Consider the following 18321-nt stretch of genomic DNA (forward strand, 5'->3'; position numbering starts at 1 on the left):
TTAGCATTACTTGGCTTCCTTTCGACTAAAAACTCATTGTTAAAGTAGAGAAATCCCAAAAAATTGGGCCCAAGGTTTGTAACCATTTGATTCCAAGTACCATATCAAATCCAGCTAATGGTATGACAAAAAATTAAGTGGTAAAATGAGTGTTACCAATAGAAAATTTTACCGCCTTGCTGACCCCATAGCTAGGGACTTTCTCACCATTGGCAACTGAAACCATGGCAATTGGGTGAGGCTGGATCCCAAGTTGAAGAAGTTTAGCAGCCATTAAGCTTAAGAAATTGTGGGTACTTCTAGAGTCCACTAACCCCACAAGTTCCTGGTCTAGAACCCTTGCCCGTACTTGCATAGTTTTGGCTGACTTCTATCTAGTAATTGCATTCAAAGAAATTTCTGGTTCGTCCTCCTCTTGAGGACCTTCATTTGGTTCTTCTTCTCCCAATGCATCTAACTCCAACCACAACAATCTTTAATATTGGTGGCCTGCTCTATAAGGTTCATCACAGTTATAACATAGGTTTTTTGCCTTGTGATCAGCCATGTCTAAATCAGTTAATGTTCATATATATTGGGGTGGTGGGTTGCTTGTCCTTGTATCTGCTGCCACAGTATTAATCAGAGTAGTTTTGGGTGGCCACACTATTGGCAAGGTCACCTAAGGCGAATAGTTCCTCCCCCCTTGCCAACCAGTCCTTTGAATTTGAACTTTCTGTCTTGCTTCCAGTGCTCGAGCTAAATTCATTGCTCGTGCCAAATCAGTAGGTGCAAGGAGTTCCACCTCTAACCTCAAAGACTCATTAAGGCCTACTGTAAACAAATTTACCTGTTGGTCGACTCTAACCATCCTGTTTGCTTGAGCCAATTTTTCTTGGAATTGTTTTTTATTATTTATCCACAGACACGGTTTGTCTTAATAGGACCAAACCCCCCCAACAGGTTGCTGTGTGCTGGAGGGCTGAATCTTATAGTACATAGCTCTTTAAATTCTTCCCAATCTAGCACCAATCTCTCAAATTTTACTTGATGATACAATAGCTGCACTTCATCGAGCATGTGGAAGGCAGCCAATCCCACCTTATCAAATTCAGGTGTCCTTTGATTGGAAATAAATTCTCACATCTATGCAACCGAATTAAGGGGTTGTTAGACGTAGTAAAAGTGGGAAAATCCAATTTTGTATACTTGGGTACTGTACCTCCACCCTATTGTGAATGGACACCAGTGCGCTTTACAAGCTGCTCCACCCTTCTACTGTGCGATTTGTCCTCCCCCCTTCGGCCTAGGTTGGGTTTCTAGTAGCCAAAAGATCTGAAACCATACCTGAGAGTCTCTCGAGTTGCAGGATAATACTTGGAATTTGTTCCAACTATTGGCAAAAATTTGTCATTCTCACCTCTTGTTCGGCCTGTGCGTCCTGCACCTTTGTGACCAGGGCTCTCAGCTCTTCATTGTTGGACGTATCACCCATGTTATCCTGCTCTAATACCAAGTTGTTATGTTCCTGGGTCATGGATCTTGTAACATGGCGCTGGAAAGGGTAATCCAGAGTTTTGGTGACGAGTTTTGCACTGGTAAGGTCACTCTTGGTTTTGGAAAAGGGAAAAGATCAAGAAGAAAAGAGAAGAAAATAAAATTCGTAAGGGACCCTGGACCTTTGGGTTCATTGAGGATAACTCCAACCCTAGAGCTCATTGAGGAGAACTCTAAATCCCTATTTAGGCTAAAATCAGAATTGTCTTTTCCCATTCCTCTTTCCCCCCTATGTAGGGTTGGCGCCAACAAGAGTTCAAGATAAATAATTAAAATAATGCCCCTATGGCATATTAACCCTTCAATTGAAATAAAATGAAGTAAAAGAAAAATGAAGAAAAAAACAATAAACTGAATAACTAAATGACTCAACCGTAGCGCCTCTAAATGACTCGGCCTGCTATTGAGTCCATAAAAAAATCCTTAAGTTTGAAACATAGGAGGGGTAATTTTTCTTCTTGTATGTGAGCTTAGTAAATTTCTCCAACAAGGATTCTAGGATGGTATAACCTTACCTCATTTGGTATTTCTTGTTTAAGGCCTCCAATGAAGCTACCAACTTGAACCAATGGACTCAGTTGACTATGCATTCAAACTTTGTTTGGTACTCTTTGATGGAGCCACTTTGCTTGAGCTTTATGAGAAGAGAATCGTAATCTTGATATTGGTTGGCCCAAACAATATGCATAGATCTTGTACAAACACGTGCCAAGTGATAAGAGGGCCTGTGTGGTTGTGCTATTGGAACCAACACACATATCCCCTTCTAGTTGGAAAGAAGTTAGAAGCCTTTTTTGGTTTTCATCAGTTTATTGATGTAGATTTTTAGGACTCCATATATTTAGCTCATGGAGAAAAAGAGAGATGACATAGTGGAGAAAGTAGGAGGAAGAAGAGGTTATGGACTTGTATCCTAACCCTTCCCCTAAAACTCAACCTATAGATTAATAATCCTACAATATTATAATTATGCCCATGGTACTTAAACTAATTATATCAGTGCCATCTCTATGAGATGACTCTTTATTTACCATCCTACCATCACTATATGGGCTTGTGGGCCTTATCCTTGGTCTACGGGCCTTGAGCCCATCTTTCACATCTCTTGGATGTGTGGGCCTTCCTTGGTCGTGTGGGTTAGGGCCCATCTTCCAGCACTCCCCCTCATGTTGGGGGTGAGAGAACATAATGAAATCCCAACTTACAGCAAATGGTGCATGGGATCTTCTGTATAAAATGGCAGTCCACCATATCTTCCAACACTCCACCTCAAGTTTGTCGTCTCTTCCAAGAGGTCCAACTGTCATAATATAAGTGAGAGTAAAATCTATTATGGACTCAATAACTGGTTGAGTCATTCAAAGGCGATGTGTCAATGTCAAATACTTTGGCTGAGTCAGTTACTTAGTTTTTCAGTTACTTAGTTATTAAGTTAAGTCATTAAGTTTGTTTACTTTTCAAATTGAATGCCATGGAGGGGTAGTTCTATAATTTTGTATTCTTGAACCCTACTTAAGGGGTGAAAGTAATGGGAAAGAGAAGTCTTGATTGTAGGTTAAACAAAGGATTTTTGAGTTCTCCTAAATGAGCTCAAGGGTGTCTGTTCTCCCCAACTAACCTAGGGTCTCAAGCTTCCCTTTGGCTTGATTTTCTTCTTCCTTCATCTTCTCCCCTTGTGAATCGCCATGTGAGATCTGGAATCATAACAACTTCGTATAAAAGCTTGAACATGGGTGATTCGTCCAAGAGTGACAAGCTGCAAGCAATTGCTAGAGAGGTGCGATTGGTAGCAATGGGGGCAGAAAATGCAGCAACGCAAACAAAAAGTGGGGCACGAATGAAAAGAATTGACCAACAAATCAATAGTATGTGGGATATGATGTTTGGAAGAAATCCACCCTCAGATTGAAGGATGGAAGACTTGAGATTGGCCAAATCCGAGAAGCATCGCGTTAAGGAGTTAGAGGGGAAGGTTGCCGCTCCAAATGATGAGCAGTTGATGCCCATCATATTACCTCAAATCGCATTAGAACAGCCAGATTTGGGTTTGACCTCAAATCTCCCTTGTTCACAGCAACCAAAACTTCTCCCAGGATTGGAGAAGGAAAATTTCTGAGTGGAGAAGCCCCATGTTGCTGTTGTTCACCATCAGCAATAGGTCAGGCTCTACTTCATCATGGGGCATAAAAATTTTCTACCCAACAGCTTCAATTTTCCTCTGTTAGTGGTTTATGCAAAAAGAAAGATAAAAAAATTTAGAGATTTTGATTTCAAAGTGGAAATAGTTGCCTTGGTAGAAGATGAGAAGTCTGGACTAGTGGATTTCAATCTGAAATTGTGACCATCATGTTTCAGCCTTTCACTCTCGCTCTCCACTCCAAACAGGAAACCGACTTGATCGAATTTTGTGGTCAGTTTTTTAGCAAATTTTCCCCGAATTTTGTTTTGTCCATTCTCAAGTCCCTCGACTTTGTAAGAAAAAACTCTTCAATGGTGTTGCGGGGGTTTAGTTGCGCTGAGAACTAGAAAGGTTACTCGCATAAGCTGGAACATTATGTGTTGTTTGTTGATATATTGGCTTCCACTGGTGATTTGGAAGGAGTTCTGGCTCTAGTGTCAGAAATTCGCGATGGGGATATTTCGGGTCACATGTATTCAGCCTGTGGAGATGTAGTGTCCGCTCGAACAATTTTTGTAGAAATTTTTTGACCAGGTGGGGGTTTTGGGAATTCTATTGTGGATGACTATGAAATGTGTGGAGATGTGTTTGTGGGCACTTCTTTGATGCATATGTATTCTAAGTTCGGGGATATTCCTGGTGCTTACCAAACAATTGATGAAATGCAATTTCAAGATGTGGGTACTTGGCACACCATGATAGTCGGATTCTGCCAAAAATATGTGATTTCATGGAACACTATCCTCACTGGTTTTGCACGGAATAGGCTTGCTGATGAGGCAATTAAGCATTTCCATGTTCTGGGTAAGTCTGATGGCATACTAGTAGATTAGGGTACTAATATAAGCCTTCTCTCTGCTTTATCCCATGTAGGATCTATGCGACAAGGAATGGTAATTCCTGGAAGAACTATACGGACTGGTTTGTTATATGAGGTGTTTGATGTAACATGTCTTATTGACATGTATGCCAAATGTGGATAAATCAAGATTGTTCATTTTGTACTTGATAGCATGGACCAGAAAGTTCTACCGGCATGGAATGCTCTCACCTATGGTCATGCAAATTGGAGGATCCTAGGGCAGTAGTTTATGCAAAACAAAGAGATGCTACATTGGAAGAATTGGGGCTGACAGAACTAATTATGAATTAGTTGAACCCTATTTGAATTTCAAAAATCGAACTGGTGTCTGAATTTGAAACTGCCCAACGACTGGTATGTAGGGTGTATGATGTTGCTACCCAGTTTCAAGGTACTTCAGGTGGATGATACAAGAAGAGTTTTTGACCAAACCTCACAGAGGAATTTAAATTGTTGGAATACAATGATGTTGGAACACTGTATTCATGGATGTCTTGCAACAATGGTGGGTCAAAGTTCCAGTAACAAAATGGGTGAAAGGGCAACATCAAAAGAAAACGTGTCGATCGAGGAAATTACCTTTATTGGTATGTTTTGTGCTTATATTCATGCAGGATTAATATCAAAGGGCCACAAGTATTGTAATGAAATGTTGACTATATCTAACATAAGTCCCATGTTTGAACACTTTTGGTGCATGGCTAATCTTTATGCTAATCTTGACCCACATGCTGCTACACAAAGTGAGGGTACTTGTAAATTTGGAGGTCTCATTTTATTTTTAGATGGAGCACATAGTCCAACAAGCATGGAAGCATGTGCAAAATGGTTTTCCCAAGCTGTGCAAGATGACATCCACCAACTTTTTGCGGACGAGCAACATCATAATATTCACAACATCAAACAAGATGAGGAACAAAGTCTCCCAATAGATGACACAGATGACACAACTGGCCTAGAGGAGGACGTGAAGACCCTCTGCCAAGCCTACCCTACCATTGAACTTGAGCACAAGCTATTTCTCCAGGGGGGAGTAATGTTATGGACTCAATAGCAGGCCGAGTCATTCAGAGGCGACGTGGCTGAGTCAATTACTTTGGCTGAGTCAGTTACTTAGTTGTTAAGTTACTTAGTTATTAAGTCATTAATTTTATTTACTTTTCAAGTTGAATGTCGTGGAGGGGCATATTTTTAATTTTGTACTCTTGAACCCTACTTAAGGGTGAAAGGAATGGGAAAGAGAAGTCTTGATTTTAGGTTAAACAAAGGATTTTTGAGTTCTCCTAAACGAGCTGAGGGATGTACGGTCTCGTCACCTAGGGTCTCAAGCTTCCCTTCGACTTTATTTTCTTCTTCCTTCATCTTCTCCCCTGTGAATCGCTTTGTGAGATCTGGGACCATAACAAAATCACTCCTAGCTATAAGACATCGCTCCATACTCCAGTCAAATAACTCATGTTGGATGTTGGGCACACTCCTATCTTTTGTAGGTAGTGGGTCTATAGGCATTGCTCTGAAGTGTAATAAAACTCCTCAATCACCATATCCCTCCACAAAACACCGACTCTCAAATGATATGAATAATAAAGGCCAAGTATGGAGGGGAAACGAGTAATCACCCAGAAGATAATATTTTTGGGGCCACCATGTGAGCCAAAGAGACACAATAACATCAGATGAAATGGGCTTGGGCCTAATAACACATACCATATATAAAAAATGGTTAAAAACTGATCCTTAAAATAATCCGTTGCGAGTCTGTGCACAAAATAATATGCTTACCAAGGAATAAGCTGCCTATATTTGAAAATAATAATCCAGCCAAAGACAAAGAACCAAGTTGAGCCGAGTCGGATATCAAACCAATATTACTAAATCGCAAGAGCAATCAATAGAGAACTCATGACCCGAACACATATAACATAGGAAAATAAACAAGGGGCCAAGTCAAGTTGACACGGACTGAGTTGACCCAGTTCAAGTTGACCCAACCCACTGAGTTAACCCAAGCGGAACAGAATGGGTCTGGCACTCCCCCATTGGGTTTACCATGTGGAACAAAACAAACCCGGTTTGGGTCACTCGGCAGACTAAAATCTCTACAGCACCTTGTTGATTTTTAGGACTCCATGGATTTAGCTCATGGAGAAAAGGAGAGATGACATATTGGGAGAAACTAGGAGCAAGAAATGGGTTATGGACGTGTGTCCTAACCCTTTCCCTGAAGCTCAATTTATCGATTAGTGAAACTATGATATTACAATTATGCCCCTAAAACTTAACCTAATTCCATCAATGCCATCTCTATGAGATGACTCTTTATTTACCATCTTGTCATCACTATATAGGCCTATGGACCTTCTCCTTGGTCTAGGAGCTTTGAGCTCATCTTCCACATCTCTTGGATGGGTGGGTCTTCCTTGGTCTTATGGGCTTGAGCCCATCTTCTAACACACTTGGATGTGTGGGCCTTCCTTGGTTGTGTGGGCTTGGGCCCATCTTCCAACTCTCCCACTCAAGTTGGGAGTGAGAGAACATCATGAATGCCTAGCTTGTTGCAAATGGTGTATAGGATCTTCTCATATAAAATGGTAGTCTACCATATCCTCCAACACTCCCCCTCAAGCCGGTGGTTTCTTCCAAGAGGCCCAATTGGCATAATATAAGTGAGAGTAAAATCACTCCTAGCCATAAGACATCGTTCCATACTCCGGTCAAATAGCTCGTGTTGGATGTTGGGCAAACTCTTATCTTCTGTAGGTAGTGGGTCTATAGGCATTGCTTAGAAGTGTAATCAAACTCCTCCATCAATGTGTCCCTCCATAGGACACTAACTCTCAAATGGCAAGAGTAATAAATGCCAATTAAGGGGTGTAATAGGTAATCACCTAGAAGATTATTTTTTGGGGCCACCATATGCTTTCTATTTCATAAAATAACCAATATTGACAACAATCAGCAACTGACAAGTCTTTCAATAATAATGTCTCAGCCAAAGGGATACAATAGTAGCAGATGAAATGGGCATGGGCCCAATAACACGTACCAAATAATGAAAATCCAAGGACCCATAAAATAATCCGTTGCGAGAATATGTTGATCAAGGAATAAGTTATCAATTAATTCCACATAATATCATGCTGGAGCCAAGGGACCGAGTCAAGCTGAGTTAAGTAGTAGGTAGTTGAGGCACGAAAGAAATAGGTATAGCACTTAGGACCCAAACCTGTATAATCGAGGCAGGAAAACAAGTGGGCCAAGTCAGGTTGATCTGAACTGAGTTGACTCACTCTGATTTGACCCAACCCACTAGGTTAAACTGAGTAGCACGCAATAAGTCTCTGGTCGGTGGGTTGACCTAACAAGGTCTGGTCTGAGTTGGGCTCGAAGTTGAATCAACACTGGATGAAAAATAGTGTCCTCACTTATTAATCATTTAATTTTTCAAGAAGTCATCGTCCCTAAACATCACAAAGGAACAGTCGTCTCCCTAAAATATCCTGGAAAATCTTCAAATCGTGCTTGAAGCTCAGTATATCAGATGGCGAGATACCTACGAGACTTGATGGTGAAATCAATCTGGCTATCATCTTCGTCCTCCCAAATGGAAACCTAGCTGGAGCAGGAAAGGCTAGCAAAAAACTCTATCTTTGGAAGTTACTTAAATAGGAGAGGACCAACAAGGAGATTCTGAAATCAGTAGAGTTGTCATCTAGAAATGGCAACACAATGGAATACAGTCATGAGACATTCCAAAAAATAGATATAACAACAACAACTGATGAGTCTCTGTAAATGGCAATGGACTTGGAGCAAGGAGATGAGCCAAGGAATTTTCCGAAAAATAAAATAGCAGCAAGAGAAAATGTATTCTCGCCATAAACTTATTTTTATGATAGAGAAAAATAATCTAGTGCAGAATAGTTGTTCAGCTGACAACTGGTGTCACGTGATACGGTGACAAAGGCAATTGCTATTGTTGGAAGATAAGATCAAGCCCAAACGACCAAGGAAGGCCCACATATATTATAAGATGGGCCACATGACCAAGGAAGGCCCACAAGATGGGCGCAAACCCATAAGAAGTAGGACCCACAATGATTACCAAGAGTTGGCATCCATATCACATCAGTTGGAATATCAAGAAGGACTCACAAAAGTATCTTTATCTTAGGGTCATGACCAAGAAGAGTTTTAGTTTGAGTTATGTTTGTCTTTTATAAATATTGAGTTATTTAATTACGTTAGGACTTATCTTTAACTGTTAGAGTTTGGGTGTAATTGGGACAAGGGTAGTTTTATTTTAATTGGACTCTACTACCTTCTACTATTATAAATAGAAGTTCATGTACTCAGATTACAACAAATTATTGATATCAATGAAGTCTTTCACTTTTCTATAAATTCAACATGGTATCAGAGCAGGTTCTATGAGTTGACTTGGTCAACTCACAGAGGTAATGTGATCTTTTTCTCTACACCCTAAACCCTAGGTCTAGGTTCAAAGTATTATTTTTTCAGTCCCTACAATTGTAGTTTTCATTGCGATTTTCACCTCTATAATTAGTTTTCATATTTCAAGATATATATTGATGGAAAGATATTTTAGTCTAATTTACAAATAAGAATGATTTGTTCCAATCGGAGTTATTTATAGAGAGATATTGATATTTGAATGAGAAAAGGTCAGATTGCAAAAAGGTTCGAGTAGCAGCAGCAATCTTCTGATTCCGAGGTATTTTTTGCTATCAAGAACTATACTTTATATGGAGAAATATATATCAAATGAAATATATTTAAGTCTATTCTTTTACCTATTCAACCAAATTTTAATCTGATTTATTTACAAAGAGAAATCAATATTTGAAGCAGCAAACGTCAGATTGAAAAAGAGGTTCGAGCGGCAGCACAAAGCCTCAACTTCCAAGGTATTTAAACTATCAAGAAAGAGACTTTATATGGATAATTATATATAAAGAGAAAGGTATGTAAGTATATTTTCTGACCTATTCAACCAATTATCAGTATGATTTTTTATAAGGAGATATTGATCATGGAAGAGTCAATGGTCATTCTAGAAAAATAGGAGAAACAGAACTTAGTTCGGCCAGATGACAGAGACCGAAACCTATCAGATTATTTATCTTATGATAATTATATTTTAAGAATAGATGTTATACTTGGAAGAAATTTATTTAAGTCTACTTTCAGAAGGAAAAAATTTCATGTCAATCAGATCTATATTGAAAGATATATTAGAATTGGAAGAATCAAAGGTCAAGCTGGTATTCTGTTGGATTGAAAAATCCGAATTTATGCCAATTGTTATGCGTCACTTTTGGAGTTGATCAGGAAAATATCTCACTTCGCCCTGGTTTGAGGGCTTATTTATAAATCTCTGTTATTTGGGTTTATTGCTACATCTATGATATTGGTTTCAAGCTGGGATCATTGCCATTACCTCCCAGCTTGAAGGGGAGAAGTAGAAGAAGAATAAGAAAGATGTATTTTATTCCTTATGTTGTAGATAAGTTTATGTGACCAAAATATTCAATAAAGGGAGAGCACAAAAGATGAAGCTTGTGCATCAAAGAATAAATTTTTATATCGGATTATTTCATGGGTTCTTTGACAAAGTTTACTATTTGGTTCATGTTATATGTGTTGGAAGATGGTCGTGTTATATTTAGCTACAACTATTATATCTCTTTGGGGACATTATTATTGAATAAGAGGTGGCCTCATGTCATCATTTATTTTACCCCGTCAAAAATATCAAATTTTTTTGTGGTTGGGACTCCATGACGGAGGAATTTCATCCCCGTCAAAAAGATGAAAATTATTTGTGCTTGGAAGTCCATGACGGAGGAACTTCATCCCCGTCAAAAAGATGAAAATTATTTTTGCTTGGGAGTTCATGACGGAGGAACTTCATCCCCGTCAAAAAGATGAAAATTATTTGTGGTTGGAAGTCCATGACGGAGGAACTTCATCCCCGTCAAAAAGATGAAAATTATTTGTGGTTGGGAGTCCACGATGGAGGAACTTCATTCCCGTCAAAAAGATGAAAATTATTTGTGGTTGGAAGTCCATGACAGAAGAATTTATGAATACATCTATGTTATCCCCCCTATAATGGCTTTTATGTCTCCTACCACTAGAGAGTCGTTGTCCTGTGTAGGGACACGGTGGTGGACACTTCAGAGCAATGCCGAGAGACACACTACCGGTAACAGTGGAGTGTGCCCTACACCCAGCATAAGACTGGAGTATGAAGCAATGGTTTACCGGCTAGGAGTGATTTTTACTCTCACTTATAATGCCGCAGGGCCTCATGGAAGGACACAACAGCGTGAGGGGGAATGTTGGAAGATGAAAGCATATTGGAAGATGTGCCATTTTATACAAAAATATTTTATACATCATTTGTAGCAAATTCATGTTGTTCTCTCACCCCCAGCTTGAGGGGGAATATTGGAAAATAATATCAAGCCCAAACGACCAAGGAAGGACCACTTATGTAAGATTATTATAAGATGGGCCACATGACCAAGGAAGGCTCACAAGATGGCCGCAAACCCATAAGAAGTAGGACCCACAATGATTACCAAGAGTTGGCATCCATATCACATCAGTTGGAAGATCAAGAAGGACTCACAAAAGTATCTTTATCTTAGGGTCACGACCAAGAAGAGTTTTAGTTTGATTTATGTTTGTCTTTTATAAATATTGAATTATTTAATTATGTTAGGACTTATCTTTAAGTATTAGAGTTTTGGTGTAATTAGGACAAAGGTAGTTTTATTGTAATTGGACTCTACTACCTTCTACTATTATAAATAGAAGTTCATGTACTTTGATTACAACAAGTTATTGATATCAATGAAGTATTTCACTTTTCTATAAATTCAACAGCTATATGAGGAAAGCATGCAACAGGACAACAACTAAACAAGTAGAGTCTGCTATTCATCGCCTCCATCACTAGTGCTTGAATCGCAGCTATTGCAAACGCCGTGGCACCCCTCTTCTTCTACTTTTCGGCGGCAAAGATTTCTACTTTCTCCTTTTTTGAGCCAATTACTCTAGTTTAGATGAAATGACAAGCGTGGTGGAAAATGCATGTGGACATGGGCTGGATGGGGACGGAGATGACGGCAATTTATTTCATGTAGAATCAGTGCCCAAGATGAAGGATGTACAACATTTGCACCTCCTTCCCTGCCTTCTTCATCGCCTCCTCGCACTCCATATCCCTATCATAGATCAGATCTTGCTTGTCGATAGGGACCAAAGGTGTAATAGTAATACCATATACGACTCTGATATAAAGACCACAATAAAATTTTCTTTTTAGTCTTCTCGGCATCACAAACATCTCTTCCTTTTTTGACATTGGTACTACTTTTTTCAGTAATAAAACTATCACTATATGGCTAGCGACTGATGATCTAGAGCCAAGTGATGTCAGAAGACAAAGGATTCAACACTCAGATGGTGGAGACTCTCCTCTCAGGAATGATGTAAAGAAAGCCAAAGAACTAAAATAATCATAGATCTGAAGGAGATGACAAAAAAAGAACTATAAAAAATGAACCATCAATATGACAAAAAAAAAGGGTTTCTGGAATCCTAAAAATCATAGCTACGAGTCCTAAAAATCAATGCTCTGATACCATGTTGATTTTCAGGACTCCATGCATTTAACTCATGGAGAAAAGGAAAGACGATATATTGGGATAAAACAAGAAGAAGAAAGAGGTTATGGACTTGTGTCCTAACCTTTCCCCTAAAGCTCAATTTATAGATTAATGAAACTACAATATTAAAATTATGCTCTAGAACTTAACGTAATTACATCAATGACATCTCTATTAGATGACTCTTTATTTACCATTCTTCTATAACTATATGAACCTATGGGCCTTCTCCCTGGCCTATGGCCCTTGAGCCCATCTTTCATATCTCTTGGATGTGTGTGCCTTCCTTGGTCTTATGGGCTTGAGCCCATATTTTAACACATTTGGATGTGTGGGTCTTCCTTGGTCATGTTATGTCCATCTTCTAATACTTCCCCCTCAAGTTGAGGGTGAGAGAACATAATGAATACCCAGTTTGCTGTAAATGGTCTATAAGATTTTTCTGTATAAAATGGATGTCCACCATATCTTCCAACACACCTAAGTTGGAAATTTAATTTATATATCGTCTTCCCCTCTTTCGAACACAACAAAAAAACAGAGAGAGATGAGAGGTATCGTCACAGCTGTCAGTGATGAACAAGCGATCCCTAGGAAGCAGCTCTAAGATGAATTAGAAGTTTCCTAAAAACAGTAGTAAGATCTTCCAATGAAGCAGCAATGACGAATGCAGAAGAACCAGCAGTTAAAATCAGCAACTCGGCGATATTGTCTTCAGATTAATAGCAGTAGGTGGTAATACAGAATCAAGATATCTTCTGTAAATAAACTCAGATTCATACGAAGCAGAAATGGTAACGCAGTGGTGCCGGTGATTGCCAAGCAGAGCAGGATTAGAGCCAGCTCAGTAAACCAGCTAGAAGATTTCGACAGCAGGAAGATACGATTATTTCTTCAAAAGATAGCAGAGAACATTAAAAACAAAGACTCTCTTCGTGGTATATTAAATTCAAGGTATCGAATAGAGAATTTTCCGGAAAATCAGCAGTAAGATCAAGATAAGTTTCTGGAAATCAATCGGTAAACCAGCAGCTTGTATAAGCCATACCAACGAAGACGAAGATGCCTCTGTTGCTGAAAAAAAATCTGACAAAACCTTGATCTGTTGCTGAAGGGCTACATATCTCCTGCTAATGAGATGCATTTATCCAAACAGAAATCCAAACCAAAAATTATGCTTCTTAAAAGGATGCATATTTTCTGTTAATGAGATGTCCAAACAGAAATACCAGCGGGAAATCTGGAACACCCCTAAAATAGAAATTCCAAGCAGAAATTCTTGTTGTAACACTCCTTAAACAGAAGCAATGACACAGACCAGAGATTGTGATATGGAATCCGAATAGGTCGCTAATTGCTTCACCAATGTGGGCAAGTTTCCTCAGAGACAGATGCGTCTGAGCTTGCCACTTCCATTCTTGCCTTTGCAACAGCAAGGAATGACTTCAATGATGATGATTCAGTGCTTCCTCTGCTCTGATTACATCAAGACCACCACATACCAGACTGCAAAAAAATTAATGCTCCCTCTACCGAGATTACTGTTCCCTCTACTTTGTTACATGGAGACTACAACAGCAGATGAATAATGAGTACCATGCATACTCTAATGCATACAAGCATTTCACAATATAATCAGCAGCAGATGAATACGTGGAGACTAACTACTTCAGAAACATTCTCTTACTCTACTGGTATCCAATGACAGATGCACAGAGTAACAAAATCAGCAACCAGAATCAGTAAGGATTCTTAGGAGCCAATAATCAGAAACAACGACTACCAAGGATTCGCAAAAACCATCAATCTTATCTGCATCATGTGGATGCCCAATATTGGAGCACAACGATTCTCTAGCTTCCAGTTGAAGTGGTTACGTCGATTAACAAAGACTCAGAAATATTTATGTTACCAAGCAACCGGTAAACGGCAAAAAACAATGGAAAGGAGCCAAGAGATATCCAATATTAAATCACACAAATAAAAATATGAACCTTGCCGGAATAGGATCGAGGCAGAGAATTATCAGCAATAAAGACAAACGACAACAGACTTTGAATAATCATGTAAGGGAAAAAAACCCATAGAGTAAATAAGATCGAGAAATTTTAAAATAAAAAATAGGAGAAGACACAGAATCACGCACCCAAAAAAACCGAGAATTCTAAAAACTACAGATACGAGTCCTAAAAATCATGTTTTGATACCATGTTGATTTTCAGGACTCCATAGATTTAGCTCATGGATAAAAGGAGAGATGCATAATTGGAGAAAATAGGAGGAAGAAGAGGTTATGGACTTGTCTCCTAACCCTTCCCCTAAATCTCAATTTATAGATTAATAATCCTACAATATTACAATTATGTCCCTGGTACTTAAACTAATTACACCAGTGCCATCTCTAAGAGACGACTCTTTATTTACCATCCTTCCAACATTTTATGGGTCTGTGGGCCTTCGTCCTTGGTCTATGGGCCATGAGCCATCTTCCACATCTTTTGGATATGTGGGCCTTCCTTGGTCGCGTGGGTTTGGGCCCATCTTTTGACAGTTGAAAAGGAAAAAAAAATTAGACATATAAGCTCCCACTCCACCGGGTCATCTCTAGGCCTATATTTTGAAGAATCTTTCATGCCCTGCATGTTAAGTTGTGGAGCCTAATTAAATCTTACCGTCCGACACAATATATTGACTGATGTGTCATTAAGGGTAGTGTGGGGATTTCACACTTGTAATCCAATTCCCCTATTTTATTTTTATATATGGGGCCACCGTGGTTAGGGTTTTATCATTTTGACGAGTATCATGTAGTCCGAGATGTTAGAGAAAAGCACCTGTAAGTGTGTGTGGTTTCTCTTTGTAAACTATTTCATCTTCATAGTAGATTATTGTAGCGGCGGAAGCAAGGATATAGTCTCACCTCAAGGCGAACCTATATAAATCTTGTTGTTATTTTTCATTGCTTGCTTTTATTTCTTTCATGTTTATTATTATTGATCTCATTAGTTTGAAATTAGAGCATCTAATTCCTAACTATTGGTATCAGAGTTTTGGTTTGTGATTGAAAGAAATGGTTGGCGGAGAAGGATTGACACTTGGAATCAACAAGTTTGATGGTATGGATTTTGCGTTCAGGAGGATGCAGATCAAAGATTATATATACCGTAAAAAGCTGAACACACCACTTCTGGATATGAAAACAGAAGGTATAAAGGATAATGAGTGGAATCTCATCAATAGATAGGTGTTGGGAGTAGTCCCATTAACATTGTCAAAGAACGTTGCTCACAACATGGGGTCAGAGAAAACCACAGCGGGGATGATGAAGATTCTGTTTGACATGTATAAGCAACCTTCCACAAATAATAAGGTACATCTCACAAAAAAATCTTCAATTTAAAGATGATAGAGAAAACATCAGTAGCATAGCATTTGAATGAGTTTAGCACAATTGTCAATCAATTGACATCCATTCAAATTAAATTTGATGATGAGGTTCATGCATTAATTCTTTTGGCATCTTTGCCAAATTGTTGGGAGCTTATGAGGGTTGTTGTTAGCAACTATGTAGGCAATGGGAAATTGATCTTTAATGATGTTAGAGATACCATTCTTGTGGGGGAAGCTGTTATGATCGCGGATCTAACACAACGATTTGTAGGGAAGAAGAAGAAGAAAAGAAAAGAAAATCAAGCCAAAGGGAAGCTTGAAAACCCTCGGTTCTTTAAGGAGAACGCACACCCCTGAGCTCATTTAGGAGAACTCAAAACCCTCTGCTTAACCTAAATTCAGACTTGTCTCTTTTCCATTCTTTACACCCTAAATAGAGACCATGTCAACAATGTTCAAGAGAAAATTACAGATTGCCCCTCCACGGCATTTAAAGTAAATAAACTTAATGACTAAGTAATTGACTTAACTTACTAACTAAGTAACTTAATGACTAAGTAACTGACTCAGCCATGGCATCTTTAAATGACTCGGCCTGCTAACATTACACCCCTCCTGGAAAAAGAGTTTGTCCTCAAACTTGAAGGTAGGGATGCGTGCCAAAACGTTGCCATATCTCCCCAAGTAGCATCTGTGGCATCCACGTCAACCCACTGGATGACACAAGTGGCGTAAGCGCTGCAATGTAACACTCCGGATGGAGAGATTGCTATATTGGAACCCTCCACTAGTTCCCCCAGTTGGCAAAAAGTTTCCTCTGAAAATTAACAATTTTTTTTATCCAACTACTCTACTATGGTAGAAGCACCAATAGTATTCAACATATATTCTCCACCTTGGAGTGCATTTGTTGCTCCTTTCCTTTCTGCATCAGCCTCCTTTTCACGTTCTTTCCAGCTCTCATATGCATGGTCATCTATTTGTTGCTCATGCCTACAGATTGGGCACGAATTATGCTCATCCAGCCATGGCTTGAGGCAATTTGGGTGAAATAAAAGCTTGCAAGGCAACTCCTGCATCTTGTCATCTATAACCAAGTTCTCCCTGCAAACTGCACATTCTGTCTCTCTCCCTAGCTTCACCCAGATTTCATGTGTGATTGTGATGATTGGAAGCCTTGCAACCATCTCTTTTGAGGCTGGAGGTGGCTTCTTTGGTCCAACACCAATTTCCTGTAGTGAAGCTTCAATGACAGAATCAAGGTCCTGCAAACCACTGATTTCTAGCTTAGTATTTACCAACTTTTTCAGCATTGCAGAAGCAGCATCAGGACCAAAATTGTTTGTTCTATTACTCTCCCCATGGGATTGAGAAGACTCAAAAGCACTAACCTGATCTTGTGTGTTACCAAGAGTTGTAAGTAAATTCTATGCCACAAGCCATGCAGGTGGCCGGGGCTCAGGCCCAACTGTTAAATGTCCTTCAAATAGAAATCTAGAATCTTTGTACAGAGTATTTGGTGGAGTCTGAGGCCCGGGGTCCATTCTCTACCTCATCTAAATGTTCAAGAGCCCTAGCAGTGCATGCTCCCAGGTGCTCCTTCAGTGAAGACTCAACAACAATGCGTTATGCATCTTCAAAAAACCTCAAACCTGCATGCCAGAATCTTGGTGCTATATATCTAGTCTGCAAGATCGTTGCAGCCCAAAAAATTACAGAATAAATGCATTTACAAAGTGACGAAGAAGCATAAGAATAGGTTTCAAGAAGAATGGATTGGATCAAAGACACGGCTTCTTCAAAGGTATGTTTCTTCCCTAGCCGTTTCTGCAGCTCTTGCAATTTCTGCTTCATAGAATCTTTGGACACCATTAGTTTTAGCTCGCTTTTCCTTCTTTCCTATAGCTTCTCTAGTGTCTTAGAAAGGGAAGCAAAATTCCAGATAATAAGAAATGAATTTCCCACACTCTTCATGGTCATGGCAGAGAACCAGTATGGAAGCATTGCACCCACAATCAACCCAATGAAAACTTTAGGTGTCAAAACATCCACTGTGGAAATTTCAGCACGGCTCACAAAGGCTCCAAAGAGAGCCAAAGACACCAGGGTGGCTGAACCAATGGAAAACCCCCTTCCAATAGCAGTAGAAGTGGTTCCAGCGGCCTCAAGGGCATCAGTTATTTGGCTCACAAAGGCACCAAAGAGAGCCAAAGACACCAGGGCGGCTGAACCAATGGCAAACCCCCTTCCAATAGCTGCAGTAGTGGTTCCAGCGGCCTCAAGGGCATCAGTTATTTCGCATATCCTGTGACTCATGTCAGCCATCTCAGCAATACCTCCAGCATTGTAACTAATGGGACGATATGCATCAATGGCCACACCAGTAGCAATGGTGTACAACATTCCAAAAGCTGCCACTGCAATGCCATACATGGCAGCAAGGCTAAATCTCACAAAAATGCTGACAACAATAGCCTCATTGAAACAATTAACATGTATGTACACCTTTAATTGGGCACAAGCTGAGAGGACTGAAACAACTACAACCCCATCTAGCTTAACACCTTCAACTAGCCATAAGCCTCTTTGCTTGATCTAAGCATACCCCGCAATCCTCCTAATCCAAGAACTCACATTTCTTTTAGGCATTTCAT

At 39.5% G+C, this 18321-nt stretch overlaps 1 pseudogene; it reads right to left on the bottom strand.

Annotated features, from left to right (window-relative positions):
- Positions 1-16054: 16054 nt before the first annotated feature.
- Positions 16055-17539, bottom strand: LOC137963150 (E3 ubiquitin-protein ligase AIP2-like; annotated as a pseudogene).
- Positions 17540-18321: the final 782 nt, after the last annotated feature.

Source organism: Aristolochia californica, unplaced genomic scaffold (genome assembly GCF_029961685.1).
Source record: "Aristolochia californica isolate CCGP_79_NKW_82.1479 unplaced genomic scaffold, dmAriCali1.0.hap1 SCAF_4, whole genome shotgun sequence".
Classification (NCBI taxonomy): domain Eukaryota; kingdom Viridiplantae; phylum Streptophyta; class Magnoliopsida; order Piperales; family Aristolochiaceae; genus Aristolochia; species Aristolochia californica.